Source organism: Canis aureus, chromosome 5, assembly GCF_053574225.1.
Source record: "Canis aureus isolate CA01 chromosome 5, VMU_Caureus_v.1.0, whole genome shotgun sequence".
Classification (NCBI taxonomy): Eukaryota; Metazoa; Chordata; class Mammalia; order Carnivora; family Canidae; genus Canis; species Canis aureus.
Window position 1 is genome coordinate 24,126,213 of NC_135615.1, and position 12,596 is coordinate 24,138,808.

The following is a 12,596-nucleotide window of genomic DNA, read 5'->3' on the forward strand; positions in this document are numbered from 1 at the left end:
AATGGAAAGACATTCCACACTTATGGAGTGAAAGAACAAATATTGTTAAAACGTCTATACTACCCAAAGCAATCTACACTTTTACTGCAATCCATATCGAAATACCAACATTTTTCACAGAACCAAAACAATCCTAAAATGTGTATGGAAGCACAAAAGGCCCCAAATAGCCAAAGTAGTCTTGGAAAATAAAAACAAAGATGGAGGCATCACAATTCCAGCCTTCAAGTTCTATTACAAAGCTGTAGTCATCAAGACAGTATGGTATCGGCACAAAAGTAGATGCATAGATCAATGAACAGAGTGGGAAACCCAGAAACGAACCCACAATTATATGGCCAACTTATCTTCAACAAAGCAGGAAGGGATATCCAATGGGAAAAATACTATCTCTCCAACAAATGGTGTTGGGAAAACCATTTTCTTATGCCATACTCAAAAAAATAAATTCAAAATAGGATAAAGACCTAAATGTGAGACCTGAAACCATATGAATCCTAGAAGAGAACACAGGCAGTAACCTCTTTGGCATTGACCTTAGCAATTTTTTTCTAGCTAGGTCTCCTGAGATAAGGGAAATGAAAGCAAAAGTAAGCTGTTGGGACTCATCAAAACAAGAAGCTTCTGCATAGCAAATGGAACAATCAACAAAACTAAAAGACAATCTATGGAATGGGAGAAGATAATTTGCAAATGACATATCCGATATAAAATCTGTAAAGAACATATTAAAGTCAATGCCCCCCCCCCAATAATCCAATTAAAAAATGGGCAGAAGACATTTTTCTAATGAAGACAACCAAATGGCTACCAGACACATGGAAAGATGCTCAATTCACTTCTCATCGGGGAAATCAAAGCTACAATGAGATATCACTTCACTGTTAGCAGAATGGCTAAAATTAACGACACAAGAAACAACAAGTGTTGGCAAGGATGTGGAGAAAGGGGAATCCTTGTGCACTGTCGGTGGGAATGTGAACTTGTGCAACCACTGTGGAAAACAGGATGGCAGTTCCAAAAAAGTTAAAGATAGAACTACCCTATGACCTATCAATCACTCTACTAGGTATTTACCCAAAGAATGTGAAAATATAAATTCAAAGAGATCTATGTACCACTATGTTTACACCAGCATTACCTACCATAGTCAAATGATGGAAACAGCCCAAGTGTCCATCAATTGATGAATGAATAAAGAAGATATGGTGTATATACACAATGGAATATTTATTCAGCCACAAATGAAATCTTGTCATTTGCAGCAACATGGATGGAGCTGGAGGGTATACTGCTAAGCAAAATAAGTCAGTCAAAGACAAGTAGCATATAATTTCACTCATATGTGGAATTTAGGAAACAAATAAATGAGCAAAAAAGGGGAAAAAAAAGAGAAATCAAGAAACAGATTCCTAACTATAGAGAACAAACAGATGGTCACCAGAGGGGAGGGGGGCTGGGGGATGGGTGAAACAGGTGATGGGGATGAAGGAGCGCACTTTTCCCGATGTCAGATGTCACGTATGGAAGTGCTGAATCACTCAATCTACATTTGAAACTAATGTTGCATTGTATGTTAACTAACTAGAATTTAAATAAAAACTTTTAAAAAAGGGTCTATTATATAACTGGATTAGAACTCCCAGCTGGAAGGGGGTCTACAAATATCTTCTTTTTTTTTTTTTAAGATTTTATTTATTTATTCATGAGAGACACACACACACACACAGAGAGAGAGAGAGAGAGGCAGAGAACAGGCAGAGGGAGAAGCAGGCTCCATGCAGGGAGCCCGATGTGGGACTCTATCCTGGGTCTCCAGGATCACACCTCGGGGGGTTAAGGTGGAGTTAAACCACTGGGCCACGGGAGCTGCCCTACAAATATCTTCTTGTTCCCTCATTTTAAAACCAAGGAAACTACAGCCTGCTAGTGGCAAAGCCAGGGGTCAAATCTAGGTCTTTTGACTCCAATCAAATGCTCCCTTGGACTTAGCTCCTTCCAACATAAGAACGTTCACATATTCCTCTTGATTTTCATTTCTCTGTTTACCTCCTAGTAATTTCACAGAAAAATTAAGTCTTTCAAAACCACCCAAGCAGCTCCTCTCCCTTGTCCTCACAGTTACTGGTCGGAGATGAAAATGACTGCCTTGGGGATCCCTGGGTGGCGCAGGGGTTTGGCGCCTGCCTTTGGCCCAGGGCGCGATCCTGGAGACCCAGGATCGAATCCCATGTCAGGCTCCCGGTGCATGGAGCCTGCTTCTCCCTCTGCCTGTGTCTCTGCCTCTCTCTCTCTCTGTGACTATCATAAATAAATAAAAAAATTAAAAAAAAAAGAAAAGAAAATGACTACCTTATCAATTTCCTCTAATCTCCTCTGGTTACCAAGCCAGTGAAGATTCCAGAGCACTAAATTCTGGCTCTTTATCTTAACCGGGTTCCTCAGATCCCCAGACCCAATGCCACCTCCCTTCCTGCTTTTGATTCCGAGCAGCAGATGGCACTGTGCACAAGTCTGGAAAGATGTTGAGAGAAAATGTGCTCAAGCTCCCTGCAAAACCCTGCCTTCATTGCAGAGGCAAGCTCACCCACCTCTTCTGGGGTTGAGGGCTCACAGGGAGTGGGAGTCGGCCAGGGACGCTGTGGCAGAGGCTGCTGGCTCACCACTGAGCTTGCTTCCTCACCTCCTGGGCACACAACTGGACTATACTTCTTGGTTTCCGTTGCAGTGCCGGAGCTGTGGCCATTGTGGTGTGGCAGAAAGTGATCCTCATCTTCCCCATTTCCAGGCTTGGCCGATGAGTATCCTGTGCTTTCCCCTCCTCCTCTAGCTGGGTATCAATGCCCAGGATGACCTTGGAATCGTAGGATGAAGGTGGCAGAGTTGGCACCACACTGAGTCCCTGAATGACTACATGGAGCTGAGGCCTCCCCAGTTTGGACCCACACTGGGGGGAGTTCCAGGAGCATGAATTACTGAAGTCCCCCCCATCAGCTTGAGACTCTTAGGCCAGGGGGACCCACTCCTTGCCCTCATGGAGCTCATAGCAAAACAGAGGGAGACAGAAATGCAAATAAACAACTAGTTCTTGGAACTGATACTGAGTTGGGGGGCAAATCAGTGGAAGCGATCCATTTTGAAAAGCTTAAGCTGAGTTTGTAAGTTGAGTAGACTTAAGGAGTATCTGGAGAGGATTGCAGGGGAGGAACCAAAGCATTCCAGGCAGCGGGAGGGTAGGCACGAAGACGGGGAGGGCTGAATCCGGGCCCTAAATAGGACAAACACAAGGCTGAGCCATAGCTGGACTGAGAGCAGGTAAAGCAGGTGAGGCTCACCTTTGCTGCGATCCCTGGGCCTTACCACAGCTACCTGGCTGCACCCAGTGCCACACTGTGCCACTGACACGGTGAGTTGTGTGACCTAGAGCCTGCCCATACACCTCACGAGGAGCAGAGCAGGCAGCTCCTATTTTGGTCCCAGTGGTGTACAGACAAAGTACCAGGCACGGGGTAAGTGACACAAGATAACGAGTCAACATCCTTCACTTGCAGAAGTGGTAATCTTTCTGTTTCTATCACCTCCTGTTTTTCTAAAGAGCATTGCTGTGGGCTCCGTGTGCTTTTATTACATAAGTCAAACGTTTTCCTCTCTCTCTGATTTTACCCCTCCGACCTACAGAAACAGAAACAAAAAATGCGAATAACTCCACTTTCAGATGACTGGTATTAGAGAAAGAAAAAGGATTTGTTACCTTTCTGAGAATGGAGGCGAATGCCCTTCCCCTGCCTCCTCCACCTCCCGTTTTGGGGGTGAGGAGTATCCAAAATTGGGTGTGCAAGAAGATCCACTGAGGGGCAGGGAAAAAAAAAAGCCACTGAAACTTCCAATTAAAAAAAATTATGTAAGAACACTTAACATGAGATCTCCTCTCTTGACAAATCTTGAAGTGCACAATACAGTACTGTTACCTATGGGTATGGTGTTGTACAGGAGATCTCTGTGTGTGTGTGTGTGTTTTAATTAATTTATTTTAGAGAGTGAGCCAGTGGGGGCAGAGGGGTGGGGAGGGAGAGAGGAGCAGAGGAAGAGGGAGAGAGAGAATGCTGGAGCAGACTTCCCGCTGAGTGTGGAGCCTGACTCACAGCTCAGTCCCTGGACCCTGGGATCATGACCCAGGGTGAAATCAAGAGCTGGCCACTCAACGGATTGAGCCACCCAGGTGCCCCATTTCATGTATGTGTTTTAAAAATCTAAGCCATATTTTATATGTAATCAATGCAGATGAATAACGTGTAAATAAAAATATGTATATGGAAAGTACCTAATTTCATCAGGTAAGCAATAAACAAAGTTTGGAGAACGTACACCCTAGCAGTCTGCACATTCCAGATTCCTCCTAAAGTCCCAGAGGAGGGGCCCTCCTATCCTTACCCCTCAGGTGAGTAGCTGCACACCTTGTGCAGGAGGAACCTAGACAAGTGAGCCCCTCTTGTCACCTCCCCAGCAGCACTTTTCTAGGCTCTGGTCCATGTCTGCTTATCTTGTTGCAGAACTTTGGGTCCTGAAGCCTGCTCCTGCCCAGTCTAGTACTTCCCCTCCTGTCTGGTGATTTGGACGTTACCTTTCCACCATCCTCCCAGCCCTCCCTTCCCCTGGGTGGGGGCGCCGATCATTCCCTGTCTCAGGCACTCCACCTCCTGAGCTCCTGGCCACCATCTCCAGCAGCCGCTGCCGCTGCTACCCCAGCCCTGCCTTGGTGGTATCTACACTCTGTCCTTAATGGACTGGTGCCCCCTCCTGTTTCCCTGATTTTGAAGGAACAGTAATCATACCATAATAACAGTAGTGACAACTGCCATCTGTATGCCCCCTGGTGCTCTGTGCTTTACAGATAGTCTCCAATGCTGACAACAACTCTTTAAGGGGAGCGCTGTCATTCCCCCTTTTGGGACCACACCACTGCGACTGGGACTGTAAGCCCAGACACCCTAGCTGGGATTTGTACCCGAAGGACCCCTTTGCGACCAAAGCCAAGATCTTTCTGCCACACCTCAGGGCTTTCCTCACCAGTACCCGTCGTGCTGAGGGATGCGTTATATTAACGTCAAAGCAGTGTTGAAAGAGAAGTCCCCCTTTCCTCTCCAAGCAAACAACCTACTTTGCAGGCCGTGATCAAAATAGATAAATAAAACATAGCGGTTGGAGATACTTGAGGTTCACCTGGGGGCAGTCAGAATAATAACTTAAAGGAATTCCAACGTCTAGAGCTTTGGGTAGTCCCCCTGACGTGGTTCCTCCCTCCTAGTGACAGCGACAGCGGCCGTGCCTGCCCGCTGCCCCTGCAGGCTGCACTTCCCTCAGTCGCAAGACTTGCGGGCACGGCCACGTCCACGGGCGCGGCCACATCCACAGGCACGGCCACATCCATGGGTACGGCCACATGCACGGGCATGGCCACGTCCACGGGCATGGCCACATGTACAGGCACGGCCATGTCCACGGGCGCGGCCACATCCACAGGCACGGCCACATCCATGGGTACGGCCACATGCACGGGCATGGCCACGTCCACGGGCACGGCCACATGTACAGGCACAGCCATATCCACGGGCACAGCCACGTCCACGGGCGCGGCCACATCCACAGGCACAGCCACGTCCACAGGTACGGCCACATGCACGGGCATGGCCACATCCATGGGCATGGCCGCGGCCACATCCATGGGCATGACCGTGTCCACAGGCACAGCCACATCCACAGGCACGGCCACATCCATGGGTACGGCCACATGCACGGGCATGGCCACGTCCACGGGCACGGCCACATGTACAGGCACGGCCATGTCCATGGGCACAGCCACGTCCACCGGCGCGGCCACATCCACAGGCACAGCCACGTCCACAGGCACGGCCACATGCACGGGCATGGCCACGTCCACGGGCACGGCCACGTCCACGTCCACGGGCACAGCCACATCCACGGGCACAGCCACGTCCATGGGCACGGCCACATGTACAGGCACGGCCATGTCCCCAGTCACGGCCACGACCACGGGCGCAGCCACTTTCACGGGCTGAAACCAGACCCTCCCCTGCCACACGCCTCCGGGGCCATGACAGAGTTTCCCTCCAGTCCGCCTCACATCCTGGCTAACACCTGGGCTGACTTCACCTGTGCACCTTTCAGGTTTGCGGCTGTGTCTCCAGCGGAATCAGAGCAACAGCTTTGGGGCGCCCGGGTGGCTCCGCGGTTGTGCGTCTGCCTTGGGCCCAGGGCGTGATCCGGGGGGTTCCGGGATCGAGTCCCGCATGGGGCTCCCCGCAGGGAACCTGCTTCTCCCTCTGCCTGTGTCTCTGCCTCTCTGTGTCTCTCATGAATGAATAAATACAATCTTTAAAACAAACAAAACAACAGATTTAGGCAATGCTGTGGGTCTGGATGGGAAAGTGTCCTGGAGTCGCAGGTTCCTTCTACGCCCCCCCCCTCCCCCGCCCCCCGTAGCTACTCCCCCCAGAGCTGTGCTGGTGCGGAGAACATCGTTTCTTGGGGAAGAGGCCGAGGCAGGCGTGCTGAAAATCCGCTCCAGCTGCGCTCCACACCCGCATACGTGGAGCCAGGACGTAAGGCATCAGCTGTCCTGAAACGGGGTGGGGGTCCCTTCCTTGCCAAGGGAAAGGTGACAGCCCCTGGCTGCCTGTGCATTTCCCCCACCCCGATGGGGACGGCCTGCTGATGGGGGATTTTAGAAAACCTCCTTCCCCTCAAGTGAGTGTCCAGCTGCTGGTCCTGCTCCTGTTCTTTATTTCCAGCTACTCCAGGGGGGCTTTCTCCCAACCTTAGCTCCTAGAACCCCACACCTGGAGGGCTGAGGGCTCTTCTATTTCCTTCATATTCCCAGGCTCACTCCCTCTGACACTGCAGGCCAATCATTTGGCTTCTGCTGCCTTTCTCTTCCCACGAAAGGGATTAGGGGGGATAATTCTCCAAGAAATCTCAAGTGGTTTCAATCAAAAGCGAGTTTTGATTCTTCATCTCTTTTCTTGCAGCTATTTTGAATTTTGTGCACCTTGGTTTGCAGAGGCTCATAAAAATGCATGAGTTTCCAGCCTCACAGGTGAGGGCAGAGGTTTCCAAAGAGCAAAGTGGGTTCTGGCTGAGGTAGAGTCAGTAATCAGCGTTGTTGACCTTTGGCTCTATCCACCTTGCCTGCTCTGAGGAGGTGTGTAGTGCAAATGGAGACACAGACATGCCTTGTGGTTCCTGTATTCCAAGAGGAAAGGTGCTCTGCAGGCCCACTCTCCAAACTCCTTTTCCACAGGTATTGACTGATTTGTTTGAATTTTGAGCTCCAGTCAAAAATGAAGCGTCTAATTGGATCTTCACACTAACCAACATGTTCAGGGCTTATGTACAGGATATTGAGTAATTTCTAACTTGGAGTCTGGTAGTCTTTCTGGTGAATAAAGGGAAAGGGTGGCAGGGGCATATTTTTGTTTACTTTCAATGGTGATGTCTTATAGGAATCAGATACCTAAGAGGTTCTAAACCAGGAGTCACGTCAGGTGACCTGGCCCTCGTTCCTGGACTGTTCCCTCCAGCTGTGACACATGAACTTTGTGTGCTCATAACCATTATTATTATATAGCTGACTTTTCATATTTTGCAACGAAAAGATGGAAAATTCAAAATAGATGGTTAAAACCCACGTGGCCATGGATATAATGAAAAACAGTCATCTACGGAGACACGATGTCTCTCTCCCACATACACATCCCACTCATATATGTTTGGGTTTTTACTTTGCATCTAATTATAACCCTCTTTTGGCTTGTTCTATAATGCCTATGACCAGGGGACCAGGGGACCCAGGGGGACACCTGGGAAAGCACCAAGCTGATCATCCACATGTGGCTTTTTGGGAAGCACTTTCAAGTTCATGGCCCCAGAGGCTGCTACCCAAAGTCAACAGCCTAGGAACCTTCCTGTTCTATCAGGGCCTCTATCTAAAAATGGATGAACTTGGGCCACCTGGGTGGCTCAGTTGGTTAAGCATCTAACTCTTGGTTTCAGCTCGGGTCGTGATCTCAGGATCCTGGAATGGAGCCCTGTGTCAGGCTCCACACTTAATGGGGAGTCTGAAGATTCTCTCTCCCTCTCCCTCTCCCCCCAACTTGTGCTTGCTCTCTCTAAAATAAATAGCTCTTTTAAAAAAATGAAAAATAAAAATGGATGAACTCAATAGGAAATCAACAGCAAAAGGTAGTATTTCCTTCGTAGGTACCAGAGTCCATGAAACAAAGCAGTCTGAGGTCTTGGTCTCTTTGGAGTGTTTTCGAGAGATCTGCAGTTGTCCTGGGTAAGTCAGGCCACGTAGTGGAAGACACGGGAGATTCAGCTTGGAGCTGTCAGGACCATAGCAGACTACTAAGGTGCCTTTATATATAACTAGGTATTCTCCAGGGTGTGTGTGTGTGTGTGTGTGTGAAAATGGGACTGGATCAAATTTCGTTTGGGAAATTCTGCATTAAAAAAAAAACAACCTGCTTAAGAGACAGGTTTCTTCAGCCTTTAATATTGAGATTTTATTGTGAATCTCTTCAGAGGGGTACATAATAATAGGAAGCTTTTCCCAAGCATCTTTGACCTGGGAGTTCTTCCTCACTGGGAATCTCTAACATTTCAAAGGGCACTAAAATTCCACAAAACCCAGTTTGGAGAATGCCGTTTGGAGAAGTCAGAGAAGCCCCAGCTGTCCAGGGTCACCAGCTCCAGTGACGCTCAGGTCCTAGCCCAATGGGCTTCACATTTGGAGACCTACCTTGTGGGAATTAACACAAAGGTTTGCTAAGAGTACATAAATGCAAGGATTAAAAAAAAATTCTAGGTCCACCACTTCCATGGGCACATTCGCCTCTAATTGCTCTGCAGAGAGCCGGGTGGCAGTGAGCCATTCCTGCAGGATGCGGAGCCTCTTTTTTGTTCTTCTTGCACACTGGCTGCCCTTCTTGTGATGCTCCGTTGCCCCAGGATACGCAGCTCTCTGGGGTGCCTGACAAATGCTGTTTTTTTTTTTTTTTTTGAGAACGTGAATGTGTCTATTGACTAATCTTGCAACTCTGATGATTTCTAATTCTTTGCTTTCATGCAAATTGAGGGAAGACTTAATGGAGTTGTCTGCGAATCAGATCATTAATAATAACTTTGATGATAGATTACCGTATCAGAAGGGGCTCAGGAATTGATATAGCTATGATAAAACCCTTCCATTCTAATCTTACTTTTGTGAAAATGGCCTCGGAGTGCTTATAATAACTGTAGCAACCGTAATGGGAAGATGGGAATAATATTCATAAGAAATCCCATCTATTTTACTAAGAAGTCTGATGACGAGTAGTTTTTCCAAAAAATTTTTCATCTTATGTTGAATAATTATTTGCAAACATTGTATTTCTGTTATTTTCATAAATTGTGTATTAATAATATCTATAATGATAACTTAGTCTGGAAATATTTCTTTGATACCTAGAGTTATATAGTCACAGGAAATTTTAAACATTAACTTCAAATTAATTAAAACAGGCAAGATTAATTTCAAATTCTATACATATTTTTGCTGCAGATAATTATGGGTGATCAATAAAAGGATTTCAGGCAGAAAATATTACATTATCATACATTTATGTGGGGAAAATAGAATGGAAATATAATTTTAGGAGTAAATGAAATAATTTTTTGCTTCTTGGTTTATATTTAAAATGAATTATGGTGGATATCAAATTGCTATGGCACTGGAAACAGTTTTGAAGGTCATATGAGTTTTATTTTTTAGTGTCGAGTATATCCATTTGCCAGCAGTTATATCCTTTGTAACTATTTAAACCGATGAAGAGATATTTTAGATGTTAACCTTAAAGGGTTTGAGAAGACATGTCACTTAAAAAAATTATTTTCAGGGGTAACCGAGCAGGAAGTTGAAGCCTCTGGGTCTAGTAGCACTTAAGGAGAAGGAAAAGGTATGGACCCAGAGATGGCAATGTTTGGCCTGAATCAGCTTCGGGTTGTCCCTCCTGCCCCATGCCCATTTCACACTTCCTCCCTCTATGGAGCCCTCGCTCTGGTCTGTCCCATCCATCCATCCATCCATCCATCCATCCATCCATCCATCCATCCATCATTCCAGCTCTAGGTCTTTCACTGCCCAATGTAATGTCCTACCTTACCCCTAACGTTCTCCTCTTCCTGGCCCCAGCACTCTTTCCCTTTAGACTTGATAACCAACGGTGTTAACTTGACCTCTGGACACCTCCTGGTTCACTGCCTTACATGCCCTCACATCATTCTTGCCCTAATCCAAGAAACTCTCAGATAATAGGAAGCTCACAGCTGGTCCAGGCCTCTGAGCCCAGTCCATCCATCACCATCTCAACAATTAGCATTAATTTGTAGGTTCGCAGTCTTTGAAGTGCTTCCCTCTTCTCTCATTTACTCTCTACCACAGCCTGCTGCATGAGATGAAGAAGCTGGAGCTCAGAGGATTGAAGTGATTTGCAAGAAATGGTGGAGTTAACACCTGGATCTGGGTCCTCTGTCGTAAAAAATCTATGCTTTATCCATTATGTCTCACTGCCACTGGGAGTCTTTTCTAGTCCAAGGTGAAAGCAAACCAATTGGGATCTTCCGGGTCTGGAGAGGCCCACTTCTCATGGCCTTAGTGAGCCCACCAGCTGGAGTTGGTGATGGGTGTTCGTGCAGTGTCCTTGTCTGCTGGCCTCTCCTGGGGGTCTCCATCAAGATTCTTTGCCAGAAGCTCGGAATAGACTTACAGACAGTGAAGGGGAAGTCAACACATATGCATACTTGATGTGGAACAAGATACGATGGTGTGGAGCCAAGATGAGATGAGTAGAAACAAACATTCACATAAAAATGCACAAGATTTGCTGCAAGTGGCGTTTTAGTTTGTATAGTTGTACCAGAAATAACACTTGGTTGCATGTCAAAATACCAATCATCCAGCTTCAGTTTTTATTTTTAATTGAAGACAAAGACTTAGAAACCAACTGAAGTGCTAAATCTGTTTCAATTAACCTCAAAAGGCCCAAGTTAATAGATATTTCTGGCTGAATAAGTTGACTTTCTCTATGCTTTATGTGTGTGTGTGTGTGTGTGTTTTGCAAACTTTTGAGGAGAGCTTTTTTTTTCTCAAGCTGCTAGACATATATTAATTAAATATATAAAATATAAAATAATTACTCTATTTTTGGGGCCTTGATTTTTGATTCCTCAGTGTGAGGTATTTCATTGAAGCTGACCCTTCAAGAACATTATAAGTGGGATTTCTAAAAGTGATGGATTCTCTCAGTCGTGAAGGAGTAAATACGTAGTTAAGATAGATGGTAAATCATTTCAGGCCTCTTAGCACACACAAAGAAATAATTTGCTAAAGAGAGAACTGAAGCATTGTAAATAGCCGGGGATCAGCCTCAAAGACCCCCTGGAAGTTCACGCGTGCAGATGACTAGGAGGTTAGCCACCTGGAACTTATTAAACCTGTTCTCATTGGTTGGCTCCAGCTATTTACTTCGGAGCACAGCTTAACTTGATGGTTACTCAGGCTGGGACCTGCTTGCTTTTGTGACTTGATCTAGGGCTGGTGAACATGTTAACACATGTTGACAGGGTTACAAATATTAAATTTTTCGGTGGAACTTAAAAAGCAAATCTAGGGAAACAGTGGGTGGGGCCCTTGCAGATGGTAGTCACCTTGCTGGTTCCCTTTGCTCACCTCTGGTACTGATATGCCCTCTGAAATGTCACTGAGCATGAGACGGACTGCTTGAACATAGAGCCTAATCCCTTTGTGGCTGAACTTTCGGAGACAGTTGTACGTAGTCTGTCACACTGGGTAGGGGGTTAGAGGTCATTTACTTGGGTGTAAGTGACCACCCAGGGTCAATTTGGGGCTTTTGACATTTGGGGCCAGAAAAACTTTTTCTGTGAAATGTTCCTGTGCAGGAGAAACAGCACCCTGCCCTGGCCCCTAACATCATTAATGCATCTGCTGCAGTTACTGTGACATTTCCAAATACGGTGGGGAGAGGAGTAGAGGGTCATAGGACTTTCAGCTGACAATGCTGTGTAGAGAGAGGACACCAGGGTTCAGGGAGTGGGGAGTGACTTGCCTGAGGTCAGAATGCAAATTAGTAGAGGGGTCAAATTTTTCCTCTGCCATCTGTTGACTTTATTGCCCTACTGCTACTATCCATCTGTAGACAAGGTGTTAATTTACTATTAATGGGCAATGTTGGTGAAATGTTTTATAGTCCTAGGCAAAACCTACTACATATCTCAGATTATTTATTATCGATTTGTAGCACAAGGCACTTTGAACAACAGTGTAAATGACAGAATAAAAATTTACGTGGTAATCCATTAGGGAAGTACTTCTTAGATCACAGATGCGTAGAAGAGCACAGCGGTGCCCAGAGTGACAGCTGCCAGAGGACAGGTCTGGAACATGCCCTTTACGTCCCAGCGCTAAGCCTGGCATGAAGCTGGCAGCGGCCCAATGTTTGTTCCTTGGACCCGAGGCAAAG

The 12,596-nt window shown here is 46.5% G+C and overlaps 1 long non-coding RNA gene across 1 annotated transcript in view; it reads left to right on the plus strand.

The window, feature by feature from the left end:
- Nucleotides 1-12,019, plus strand: part of LOC144313839 (uncharacterized) — a 39,493-nt gene extending 27,474 nt beyond the window's left edge. Inside the window, exon 3 of the long non-coding RNA XR_013379448.1 lies at nt 10,499-12,019. This is a non-coding gene — a long non-coding RNA (uncharacterized LOC144313839). The remainder of the gene's footprint in view (nt 1-10,498) is intronic.
- Nucleotides 12,020-12,596: the final 577 nt, after the last annotated feature.